Source organism: Hylobates moloch, unplaced genomic scaffold (assembly GCF_009828535.3).
Source record: "Hylobates moloch isolate HMO894 unplaced genomic scaffold, HMol_V3 SCAFFOLD_9, whole genome shotgun sequence".
NCBI lineage: Eukaryota > Metazoa > Chordata > Mammalia > Primates > Hylobatidae > Hylobates > Hylobates moloch.
Genome location: NW_026652284.1, coordinates 34,908,258 through 34,919,375, shown reverse-complemented (window position 1 = coordinate 34,919,375; position 11,118 = coordinate 34,908,258). Strand labels below are relative to the sequence as shown.

At 38.3% G+C, this 11,118-nt stretch overlaps 1 pseudogene; it reads left to right on the top strand.

The window, feature by feature from the left end:
- The first annotated feature begins 9,494 nt into the window (after window positions 1-9,494).
- On the top strand, window positions 9,495-9,808 carry LOC116812732 (peptidyl-prolyl cis-trans isomerase A-like; annotated as a pseudogene).
- The last annotated feature ends 1,310 nt before the right edge of the window (window positions 9,809-11,118 follow it).

Sequence of the window (11,118 nt, the reverse complement as noted above, 5' to 3'; positions counted from 1 at the left end):
GAGAAGAAACCACTGCAAACATGCTGGCACCATGAAAAATCTGAATGTAGTGACACCACCAAGGGATCACATTAGCTCTCCAGCAATAGTCCCTAACCAAAATGGAAATTCAGAAATGACAGATAAAGAATTTAAAGCATAGACTGCAAGGAAGCTCAATGACATCCAAGACAAGGTTAAAAATCAACAAAAATATACTTCTAAAGTAATTTAGGAAATGAAGGAAGAGATAAACATCTTAAAAAGAAATCAATCAGACCTGGAATTTAAAAGCTCACTTAAAGAATTTCAAAACACAATTGAAAGCTTTATCACTGTACTGGACTAAGCAGAAGAGAAAATTTCAGAGCTTGAAGACCATTCTTTTAAATAAACCCAGTCAGACAAAAAAATAAAAAGAAAAAATAATTTTAAAAAATAAACAAAGTCTTTGTTAAGTATGAGATTATTAAGCAACTAAACCAATGAGTTGCTGGCATTCCTGAGAGAGCAGAAGAAAAAGGCAACAACCTGGAAGACATACTGGAGGGAATAATTTTTTTTAAAAATCCTTAATCTTGCAAGGAAGGTAGACATCTATATATAAGAAATCCAGAGAACAGGGACAGGGGAGGAATAGCATTAGGAGAAATACCTAATGTAAATGAAGAGTTAATGGGTGCAGCACACCAACACGGCACATGTTTACATATGTAACAAACCTGCACGTTGTGCACATGTACCCTAGAACTTAAAGTATAATAAAAAAATAAATAAAATAAAATAAAGAAATACAGAGAACATCTGTGAGATACTATAGAAAATGGACATCACCAATGCATATATTCACCAGACTGTCCAAAGTCAATGCAAAAAAAACTTAAAAGTAGCTAGAGAAAAAGGTAAGATCATAAATAAAGAGAACTGCATCAGGCTAACAGTGGACTTCTCAGCAGAAACCTTACAAGCCAGGAGACATTAGGGGTTTATTTTCAGCATTCTTAAAGAAAAGAAATTCCAACCAATAATTTCACATCTCACCAAATTAAGTTTCCTAAGAGATAGAGAAATAAAATCTTTTCCAAACAAACAAGTGCTAAGGGAATTCATTACCACTAGACCAGCCTTATAAGAGATCATTAAGGGAGTTCTAAACAAGGAAACAAAAGAATGATACCTGCTATCACAGAAACAGCACACTCAAGTGGATAGCCCACAGAACCCATAAAGCAAGCATACAACAGAAACTACAAAGCAACCATCTAACAACTTCATGATAGGATCAAAATCTCACATATCAATATTAACCTTGAATGTAAACAGTCTAAATCCATCACAAAAATGCAAGTGTGATTAAAAAAAAAAAAAGACCCTTCCATCTACTGTCTTCAAGAGACTCATCTCACATATAATGATACTCATAGGCTGAAAGTAAAAGGTTGGAGAAAAAGCTATCACACAAATGGAAAACAAAAAACAGTAAGAGTCACTGTTCTTATATCAAATAAACCATACTTAAACATACTTTAAACCAGTAAAAAAAAAAAATGACAAAGAAGGGCATTCCATAATGATAAAGAGTTCAATTCAACAAGAAGACTTAATTTTCCTAAATATACACTCACCCAACATTGGAGCACCCAGATTCATAAAACAACTATGTCTAGACCTATGAAAAGACTTAGACAATCACACAATAATAGTGGGGGTCTTCAATACCCCACTGACAGCATTAGACAGATCATTGAGGCAGAAAACTAACAAAGAAACTCTGGACTTAAATTTGACACTTAACAATTGGACCTAATAGATATCTACAGAACACTCCACCCATCAACCACAAAATATACATTCTTCTCATTTGCCACTGGAACATACTCCAAGGTCAAACACATGTTTGGCCTTAAAGCAATTTTCAATAAATTCAAAAAAATGAAATCATGCCAGCCACAATCTCAGACCACAGTGGAATAAAAATAGAAATCAATACCACAAAGGTTTCCCAAAACCACACAATTACATGGAAATTAAACAATTTGCTCTTGAATGACTTTTGGGTAAATAACCAAATTGACCAAGCGTAGTGGCTCATGCCTATAATCCCAGTACTTTGGAAGGCCGAGGCAGATAGATTGCTTGAACCCAGGAGTTTGAGACCAGCCTGGGCACTATGGCAAAATCCTGTCTTTACAAAAAAATACAAAAATTAGCCAGGCATGTTGGTACATGCCTGTATTCCCAGCTCCATGGGGGTCTGAGCGGTAGGAGGCTTGCTTGAGCCTGAGAAATCAAGACTGCAGTGTGCCATGATTGTGCCACTACACTCTAGCCTGGGTGACAGACTAAGACCCTGTCTCAACAAAAACAAAAATGAAATTAACACAGAAATCAAAAATTCTTTGTAACAAATGAAAACAGAGACAAAATACCAAAATCTCTGGGATGCAGCAGGAGCAGTGTTAAGAAGAAAGTTTATAGCACTAAACACCTAACTCAAAAAGTTAAAAAGATCTTGAATTAACAATTTAACATCACACCTTCAGGAACTAGGAAAACAAGAACAAACTAACCCCAACACTAGCAAAGCAAAGAAATAACTCAGAGCAGAACTAGGGGAAATTGAGATCCCAAAATCCACACATAAGATCAATAAAACCAAAAGTTGATTCTTTAAAAGGATAAACTGGATTGATAGACCACTAGTTAGATTAACAAAGAAAAAAGCAGAAGCTCCAAATACACACAATCAGGAACAACAAAGATGACATTATGAGCAATCCCACGGAAATACAGAAAACCCTCAGAGACTGTTATGAACTTCTCTATACCCACAAACTAGAAAATCTAGAGGAAATGAATAAATTCCTGGAAACACACAATCTCTCATGGTGGAATCAGGAAGAAATTGAAACCCTGAACAGACCAATATCAAGTTCCAAAATTAAATCAATAATAAAAAAATCTATCAACCAAAACCAGCCCCAGACCTGACAGATTCATAGCCAAATTCTACCACATGTACAAAGAAGAGCTGATACCAGTTCTACAGAAATTGTTCAAAAAAATCAAGGAAGAGGTACACTTTCCTAACTCATTCTACGAAGCCAGCACCACCCTGTACCAAAACTTGGCAAAGACACAACAAACAAAGAAAACTGCAGGCCAATGTCCCTCATGAGCATAGATGCAAAAATCCTCAATAAGATATGAGCAAACAGAATCCAGCAGCATATGACAAAGTTAATTCACTACAATCAAGTAGGCTTCATTCCTAGGATGCAAGCTTGGTTCAACATACACAAATCAATAAATGTGATTACCACATAAAGAGAATTAAAAACGAAAACCATATGATCATCTTAATAGATAACCAAAAAAAGCTTTTGATAAAATTCAACATCTCTTCATAATAAAACCCTCAACAAAGTAGGTATTGAAGGAACATACCTCAAAATAATAAGAGCCATCTATGACAAACCTGCAGCCAATATCATGCTGAATGAGCAAAAGCTGGAAGCATTTCCCCTTGAGAACTGGAACAAAGCAAGGATGCCACTCTCATCATTCCTATTTAACATTGTACTAGAAGTCCTTGCCAGAGGAATCAGGCAAGAGAAAGAAATAAAAGGCATGCAAATAGGAAAGAAGAAGTCAAACTATCTCTAGTCATGCACAATATGATTCAACACCTAGGAAACCCTAAAGACTCTGCCAAAAGGCTCCTGGAACTCATAAACGACTCCAATAAAGTTTTAGGATACAAAAGCAACGTACAGAAATAAGTAGCATTTCTACACACCAATAACATTCAAGCCAAGAGGCAAATTAAGAATGCAATCCCATTTACAATAGCCACATAAAAAATAAAAATACCTAGAAACACATCTAACTAAGAAGGTGATGACCTCTACAAGAAGAACTACAAAATACTGATGAAAGAAATCAAAGATGACACAAAGGAAAAACATTCCATGCTCAAGGATTGAAAGAGTCAATATCATTAAAATGGCCATATCACCCAAAGCAATCCACAAATTCAACGTTATTTCTATCAAACTACCAATATCATTTTTCAGAGAACTAGAAAAAAAAAAAAACATTAAAATATTTAAAAAAAAAAAAAAAAAAAAAAAAAAAAGCCCAAATAGCCAAAGCAATACTAAGCAAAAAGAACAAAGCCAGAGGTGTAATATTACCAGACTTCAAACTATGCTATAAGGCTACAGTAAGCAAAACAGCAATGGTACTGGTACAAAAGCAGACACATAGACCAATGGAGCCAAATGGACAACCCAGAAATAAAGCTGTACACCTACAGCCAACCAATCTTCTACAAAGTCAACAAAAATAAGCAATGGGGAAAGGACTCCTATTCAATAAATGGTTCTGGGATAGCTGGCTAGCCATATGCAGAAGAACGGAACTGGAACCATACCTTTTATCATACATAAAAATTAACTCAAGATGGATTACAGATTTAAATATAAGAACTCAAACTATAATAATCCTAGAAGAAAACCTAGGAAACACATTAGCCTTGGGAAAGAATTTATGACTAAGTCCTCAAAATCAATTGCAGTCTGGGTATGGTGGCTCATGCCTGTAATCCCAGCACTTTGGGAGGCCAAACCAAGAGGATCACTTGAGTCCAATAGTTTGACACCAGCCTGGGCAACATAGTGAGACCACATCTCTACAAAAAATTTTAAAAATTAGCTGGTGTGGTGGTGCACAATTGTAGTCCCAGCTCCTTGGAAAGCTGAGGTGGGAGGACTGCCTGAGCCCAGGACGTCAAGGCTACAGTGAGCTATGATTATACCACTGCATTCCAGCCTGAGTGACAAAGCAAGGCCTTGTCTTAAAAAATAAAAATAAAAATAAAAATTGACAAGTAGGACCTAATTAAATGAAAGAGTTTCTGCACAGAAAAGTAAAATATCAACAGAGTAAACAGACAACCTACAGAATGGGAAAAAAATATTTCCAACTATGCATCTGACAAAGATTTGATATTCAGCATCTCTAAGAAAATTCAATAAGCAAAAACAACCCCACTAAAAAGTGGGCAAAAGTCACGAACAGACACTTCTCAAAAGAAGACATACAGACAGCCCACCAGCCTACAAACACAGAAAAATGCTCAATATCACTAATCTTCGGAGAAATGCAGATCAAAACCACAAGGAGATACCATCTCACACCAGTCAGAATTGCTATTATTGAAAAGTCAGAAAACAACAATAACAACAACAGATGCTGGCGAGGCTGCAGAGAAAAGAGAACACTTATACACTATTGGTGGAAATGTAAATCAGTTTAGCCCCACTAAAAAGCAGTTTGGAGATGTCTCAAAGAACTTAAAACAGAACTATCATTCGACCCAGCAATCCCATTACTGGGAATGTATCCAAAAGAAGATAAATCATTTCTATCAAAAAGACACAGGCACTTGTATGTTCATCACAGCACTGTTCACAATAGCAAAGACATGGAATTAACCTATGGACCAGATAAAGAACATGTACAACAGTGGAATGGATAAAGAAAATGTACATATACACCATGAAATACTACACAGCTAAATAAATAAATAACAAAATTATGTCCTTTGCAGCAACATGGATACAGCTGGATGCCATTATCCTAAGTGAATTAATGCAGGAACAGAAAATGCATGTTCTCACTAATAGGTAGGAGGTAAGCATTGGGTACTCAGGGACACAAAGATGGGAACAACAGACACTGGGACTACTGGGCAGGAGGGAGGGAGGGGGGCAAGTGTTGAAAAACTAACCGTTGGATATTATATTCACTACGCGGATGGCAGGATCATTCATACTCCAAACCTCAACATCACACATTACACCCATGTAACAAACCTGCACATGAATCTACAGTAAAAGTTGAAATTATAAAAAAGAAAAGATTGCTCTGGCAGCTATGTGGAGAATGGACAGGAAGGGGCCCAGAAAGGATGCAGATACACCAAGTATTAGAGGAAGGCTGAAGTAGACATGGAGAGAGATCCACTGGAAAGTTGGTAATATCTGGAACCAGGGTAAAGAGAATTGCACAAATACAAAAGAGAATTAGGGAATAAAATTGATCTTACCTGACAATGAATTGAAGTATAAAAGTAAAGAAGCAGTCGAGGATGACACCAGTTCTTTAACCAGGGAAAGATATGTAGTGACGCCATTTTTCAAGGGAGGAAACAATTGAGGAGGACCTGGTTTGGGGAGAAGAGAAGATCATTATTTTGGTTTTGGATGTGTTGAGTTTGAATGTGCCATTGAGATATCTAAGTGGAGATATTGAGTAAAGAGTGATTGAAAATCCTTATGAACCACTGGTGTATACTTGGTATTTGGACTGGCATTTGCATGTCAATCATTAGAAAAGGAAGTAGAATAAAAATAAACAAAAAGGTCTGAGTCTTGAGGAATTCCAACATTTAATGGCTAGCAGTAGAAGTATTGACCTGCAAAAGAAAATTAAAAGGTATGGCCCAAGAAGTAGGGGAGAAAGCAGGAAAGCAGGGTGCCAAGAAGGAAAAAGAAGCAATAGTCTCTGGTTGCAAAAAGGCAAATGAGATGAAGACTGAGATGTGTTCATTGCATTTAGTAACATGGAAGACATTGATTACTTTTTTAAGAGCTATCTTTTTCCATTGAGTGATGGGGACACAGGCAAGATTGTAGTAGACTGAGGACTGTACCTTAACAGAGAATGTGTTCATCGCAAGTCAAAACAATATTGTTTTGACTTGAAAACTGTTTCAGAACTGACAAACATCAGATGCAGTGGCTCACACCTGTAATCCCATTACCCTGGGAGGCCAAGGCAGGAGGATTGCTTGAAGCCAGGAGATCAAGACCAGCCTGGGCAACATAGCAAGACCCTGTGTGGATAAGATTTTTTTTAAAAAAATAGCTGAGTGTGGTGGCATATACCTATAGTCCCAGCTCCTCAGAAGGCCCACTTGAGCCCAGGGGTTCAAGGCTGTAGTGAGCTATGATCACACCACTACACTCCAGCCTGGGCTATACAGCAAGACCCTGTCTCTTGAAAAAAAAAAAAAAATGACAGAGCAAGGAGTTGCCTCAAATGAAAATACAATTTATAATAATAACTTGTAAGTTAAAATGTATTATAAAACTCAAATTGGGCAGTTATTTGAAGCTTGAGCATCAATATAAGTAATGTTTTTTAAACTATTATCATGAGATGAAACATGAAACAAATATCACTCTGTCATATTAACTGTTGCCTAAAGTATATTTTGCTGTTGTTTTTTACTAATTCAAATAATAATTGTTTGTGTGGTGCATTGCTTCAGAGGATTTTCACAGAACTTTTTCCATATGAATTTGACAACATATAACAGGGGGATAACCTGAAAAATCCTTGTATTGGACACCTCTCGGGCAGCACTTCAAATCCACCTGGCTGCATCTCTTCCTCCAGCCTCTGCCAGGGGAACAGTTTTACCCAGCTTTGATCAGCTTCGCTCAGTTGTGATCTGACAGAACCTAGCCTCAGGCATCCATCATGGAACTCTTCCTTCCTAAGTGGGACTTGCCTGATGCTACAGCATGACTTGACCAAGAGAACCCACTTGGCATTCACGCATGTGCACCCAGAACTACTGGACTACTGGGCTGACTCTTGGCCAGTGGGAACAAGGGCTGATGGAGGAATGCTCACTCCGTTTTTCCCTGGGAAGACATTTCTGAGACCCCCTTCCTAAGGCTCCTAGGAAGTCCAAACCATCATCTGGGCAGTGATGTCTCCCTAGCACCTTCTCTTCTGGCTTTCCCTTTTTCCCTGTTCTTCACTTCTGCTCCCTGGAGTCACATTTCAAAATATTCACACACCAGCCTTTTATCTCAGGCTCTGCTTTCAAGGGATCCTAGGCTAAGTCAATATTCTAGTTCAGAAACTACAAATGAAGGCCCTTTGGCTAGGCAGAAAGGGAAACTAATATTGTCTAAAAACTGAATTTGTGCTCCATATTTACTATTTCACTTAACACTCATAAGAACTACAGACTGGCTCAATTAGGAAACTGAAGTCCAAGTTATTCAAAGCTACACAGTTTCATTGACTTTATACGTTCTTATTCCCCATACTGCTTCCAGTGATACCTTCCTTCGACTATGGTCATAGATATATTTTTGGAAGTGAATAATGAAGATAAATAGCAATAGCAACTATTATGCATTGAGGGCCTATTTGTGCCAGACAATTGGCTAAGCACTTAATATTTAATCTTCACTGTAACTCTACAAGCTATCACTATCTTCATTTTATTCCAATAAAAATGGAGGCTAACTTTTCCAACATTCTCTACTGATGAAATGACAGCTAATACTTGTGCTTACTCTGTACCCCTAATATCTATGATCACATTTAATCCTCACACCTACCCGTGAAATAGGTTCCTGTTGATCATCACATTACAGACCCAGCAGCTCTAAAGCTTGTAGATGCCTTTTCCCCTACCAGGCTGCGTCTTATTACAGGAAGAAGACAGGGAGAAAAACATGACAAGAAAAAATGATCTGCCATAAGCACTTCCTATATCAACGTGCTTTGAACAGAGCAATAGTCACACCCATAGTGCCTGCTAAAAATATGACTATGGCTAATTTCAGGAAGGATCTCTTCACTTCAGCACTACTGACATTTTGGCCTAGATAGTTATTTGTAGAGGGAAGTGTCCCGTGTGTCATTGGATGTCTAGCAGCATCCCTGGCCTCTAACCTCTAGATGCCAATAGCACCTCCCCTCCATTGTGACAACCAAAAATGCCTTCAGACTTTGGCAAAATTGCTTCCAGTTGAGAACCGCTGGTTTACGACATTTTAAACAAATATTTTTAATTCTGAAGTTTGAATTATATCAGGGCAATGGTCCTCTGCTGTTTGGGAATTCAATTGTGGAAATATGAGTGGGAATTCAATTCAGTAATCCCATCTGCTCCTCCCCTACTCTTATTCCCTCCCTTCCATTGTTTCTTTTGCAAGTCCCAAGGATGCCTTCTACCCAATAAAAACAGACTCGTGCACAGGAAGGGACTTGTTCCTGGGCCATGGCGCCCCCTTCTTTCTCATCAGATGTCTGTCCTTCAAGTCAAAATTTTGTCTAGCCCTGATTATCATACTATCTCCTGACTAAAAACAAAACCTATTTAATTGGCTCTACTATTAAATAACAAGCACATGATGTTATGAACATTGTTTCTATATTTACAAATCCAAAACATGATTGAAAATGTCACTCTCGGCTTTGCAGCAGCCGCTGCCACTGCCAGGAGCCCTGAACTAACAGCCATGGTCAACCCCACCGTGTTCTTCCACATTGCCGTCAATGGCGAGCCCTTGGGCCATGCCTCCTTGGAGCTATTTGCAGACATGTTTTCAAAGACAGCCAAAAACCTTCGTGCTCTGAGCACTGGAGAGAAAGAATGTGGTTATAAGAGTTCCTGCTTTCACAGAATTATTCCCAGATGTATGTGTCAGGGTGGTAACTTCACATGCCATAATGGCACTGATGGCAAGTCCGTCTACGGAGAGAAATTTGATGACGAGAACTTCATCCTGAAGCATACAGGTCCTGGCATTTTGCCATGGCAATTGCTGGACCCAACGCAAACCATTCCCAGTTTTTCATCTGCACTGCCAAGACTGAGTGGTTGGATGGCAAGCATGTGGTCTTTGGCAAGGTGGAAGAAAGCATGAGCACTGTGGAGGCCATGGAGCGCTTTGGGTCCAGGAATGGCAAGACCAACAAGAAGATCACCATTGCTGACTGTGAACAACTCTAATAAGTTTGACTTGGGTTTTATCTTAACCACCAGACCATTCCTTCTGTAACTCAGGATAGCACCCCTCCACCCCATTTGCTCGCAGTAGCCTATAATCTCTGTGCTCTCGCTGCAGTTCCCTTTGGGTTCCCTTTGGGAGAGAACTCCCTGCTCTAGCCAAGGGAAGGGGTTCCATGTTTTCCTTGTTCCCTTCCATGTCTAGCTGGATTGTAGAGTTAAGTTTATTATTATGAAATAAAAACTAAATAACAAAAAAAAAGAAAGTGTCACTCTCTCAGTGTAGAAACAATATTCCCATAATCAAACATCCAAAGCAAATTGTATGATTTTTTTTGTATTATCCACGATTTCAAGACTGTTTCAGGGCAGAAAAGCCAAGCAGAAACAGTGGTCAACTTTCAGCATACCTACTTTCAGCAGCCTACTTTCTGCTTCTTATGCAAACATAACTATTATTTGTATTATTTTGTCCAAAATGTTAATACGAATTTATGTAAACATTCTAAATATATGGATCATAAATACATACTACCAAATCAAAACTATAAGAAAGCAATATGATTGGCCCTAGAAGACTTTTATATATTTTTGTAAACTATTAGTTCTTTTTAACATATATTATGCAAACAGGATAATGTAGATATGATATATAAGATGGCAAACACTATGAGTGCATACTCCCTTAGAAATTTGGTAAAATACGGCTGGGCACAGTGGCTCACTCCTGTAATCCTAGCACTTTGGGAGGCCGAGGCAGGTGGATCACAAGGTCAGGGGTTCGAGAACAGCCTGACCAAAAGGGTGAAACCCTGTCTCTACTAAAAATATAAAAATTAGCTGGGCATGGTGGCGGGTGCCTGTAATCCTAGCTACTCAGGAGGCTGAGGCAGGAGAATTGCTTGAACCCGGGAGGCGGGGGTTGCAGTGAGCCGAGATTGTGCCACTGCACTCCAGCCTGGGTGACAGAGCAAGACTCCGTCTCAAAAAAAAAAAAAAAAAAAAGAAAGAAAGAAAGAAAGAAATTTGGTCAAATACAAAGTTTTTCTGAAAACTAGTCTCCCATAAATAACTTTCATAAAGCTCCATGATATTTCTATAATGTCTTTTAAATAAATCTAGTGAGATGTTGCTAAAATGGCAAACTCAAAGATGACATCAAAATTAGCCTAATAATGAAATCTATCCATCATAGAAGCATTTTACATTGATATTTAGAGGTATAGTTTTCCACTCCTAGACCCAATTTTTCCTAAGCCATTTATTCTAAAACATGTTTGAAAGATTGAGGGCCACACAGCAGACATCTGGGC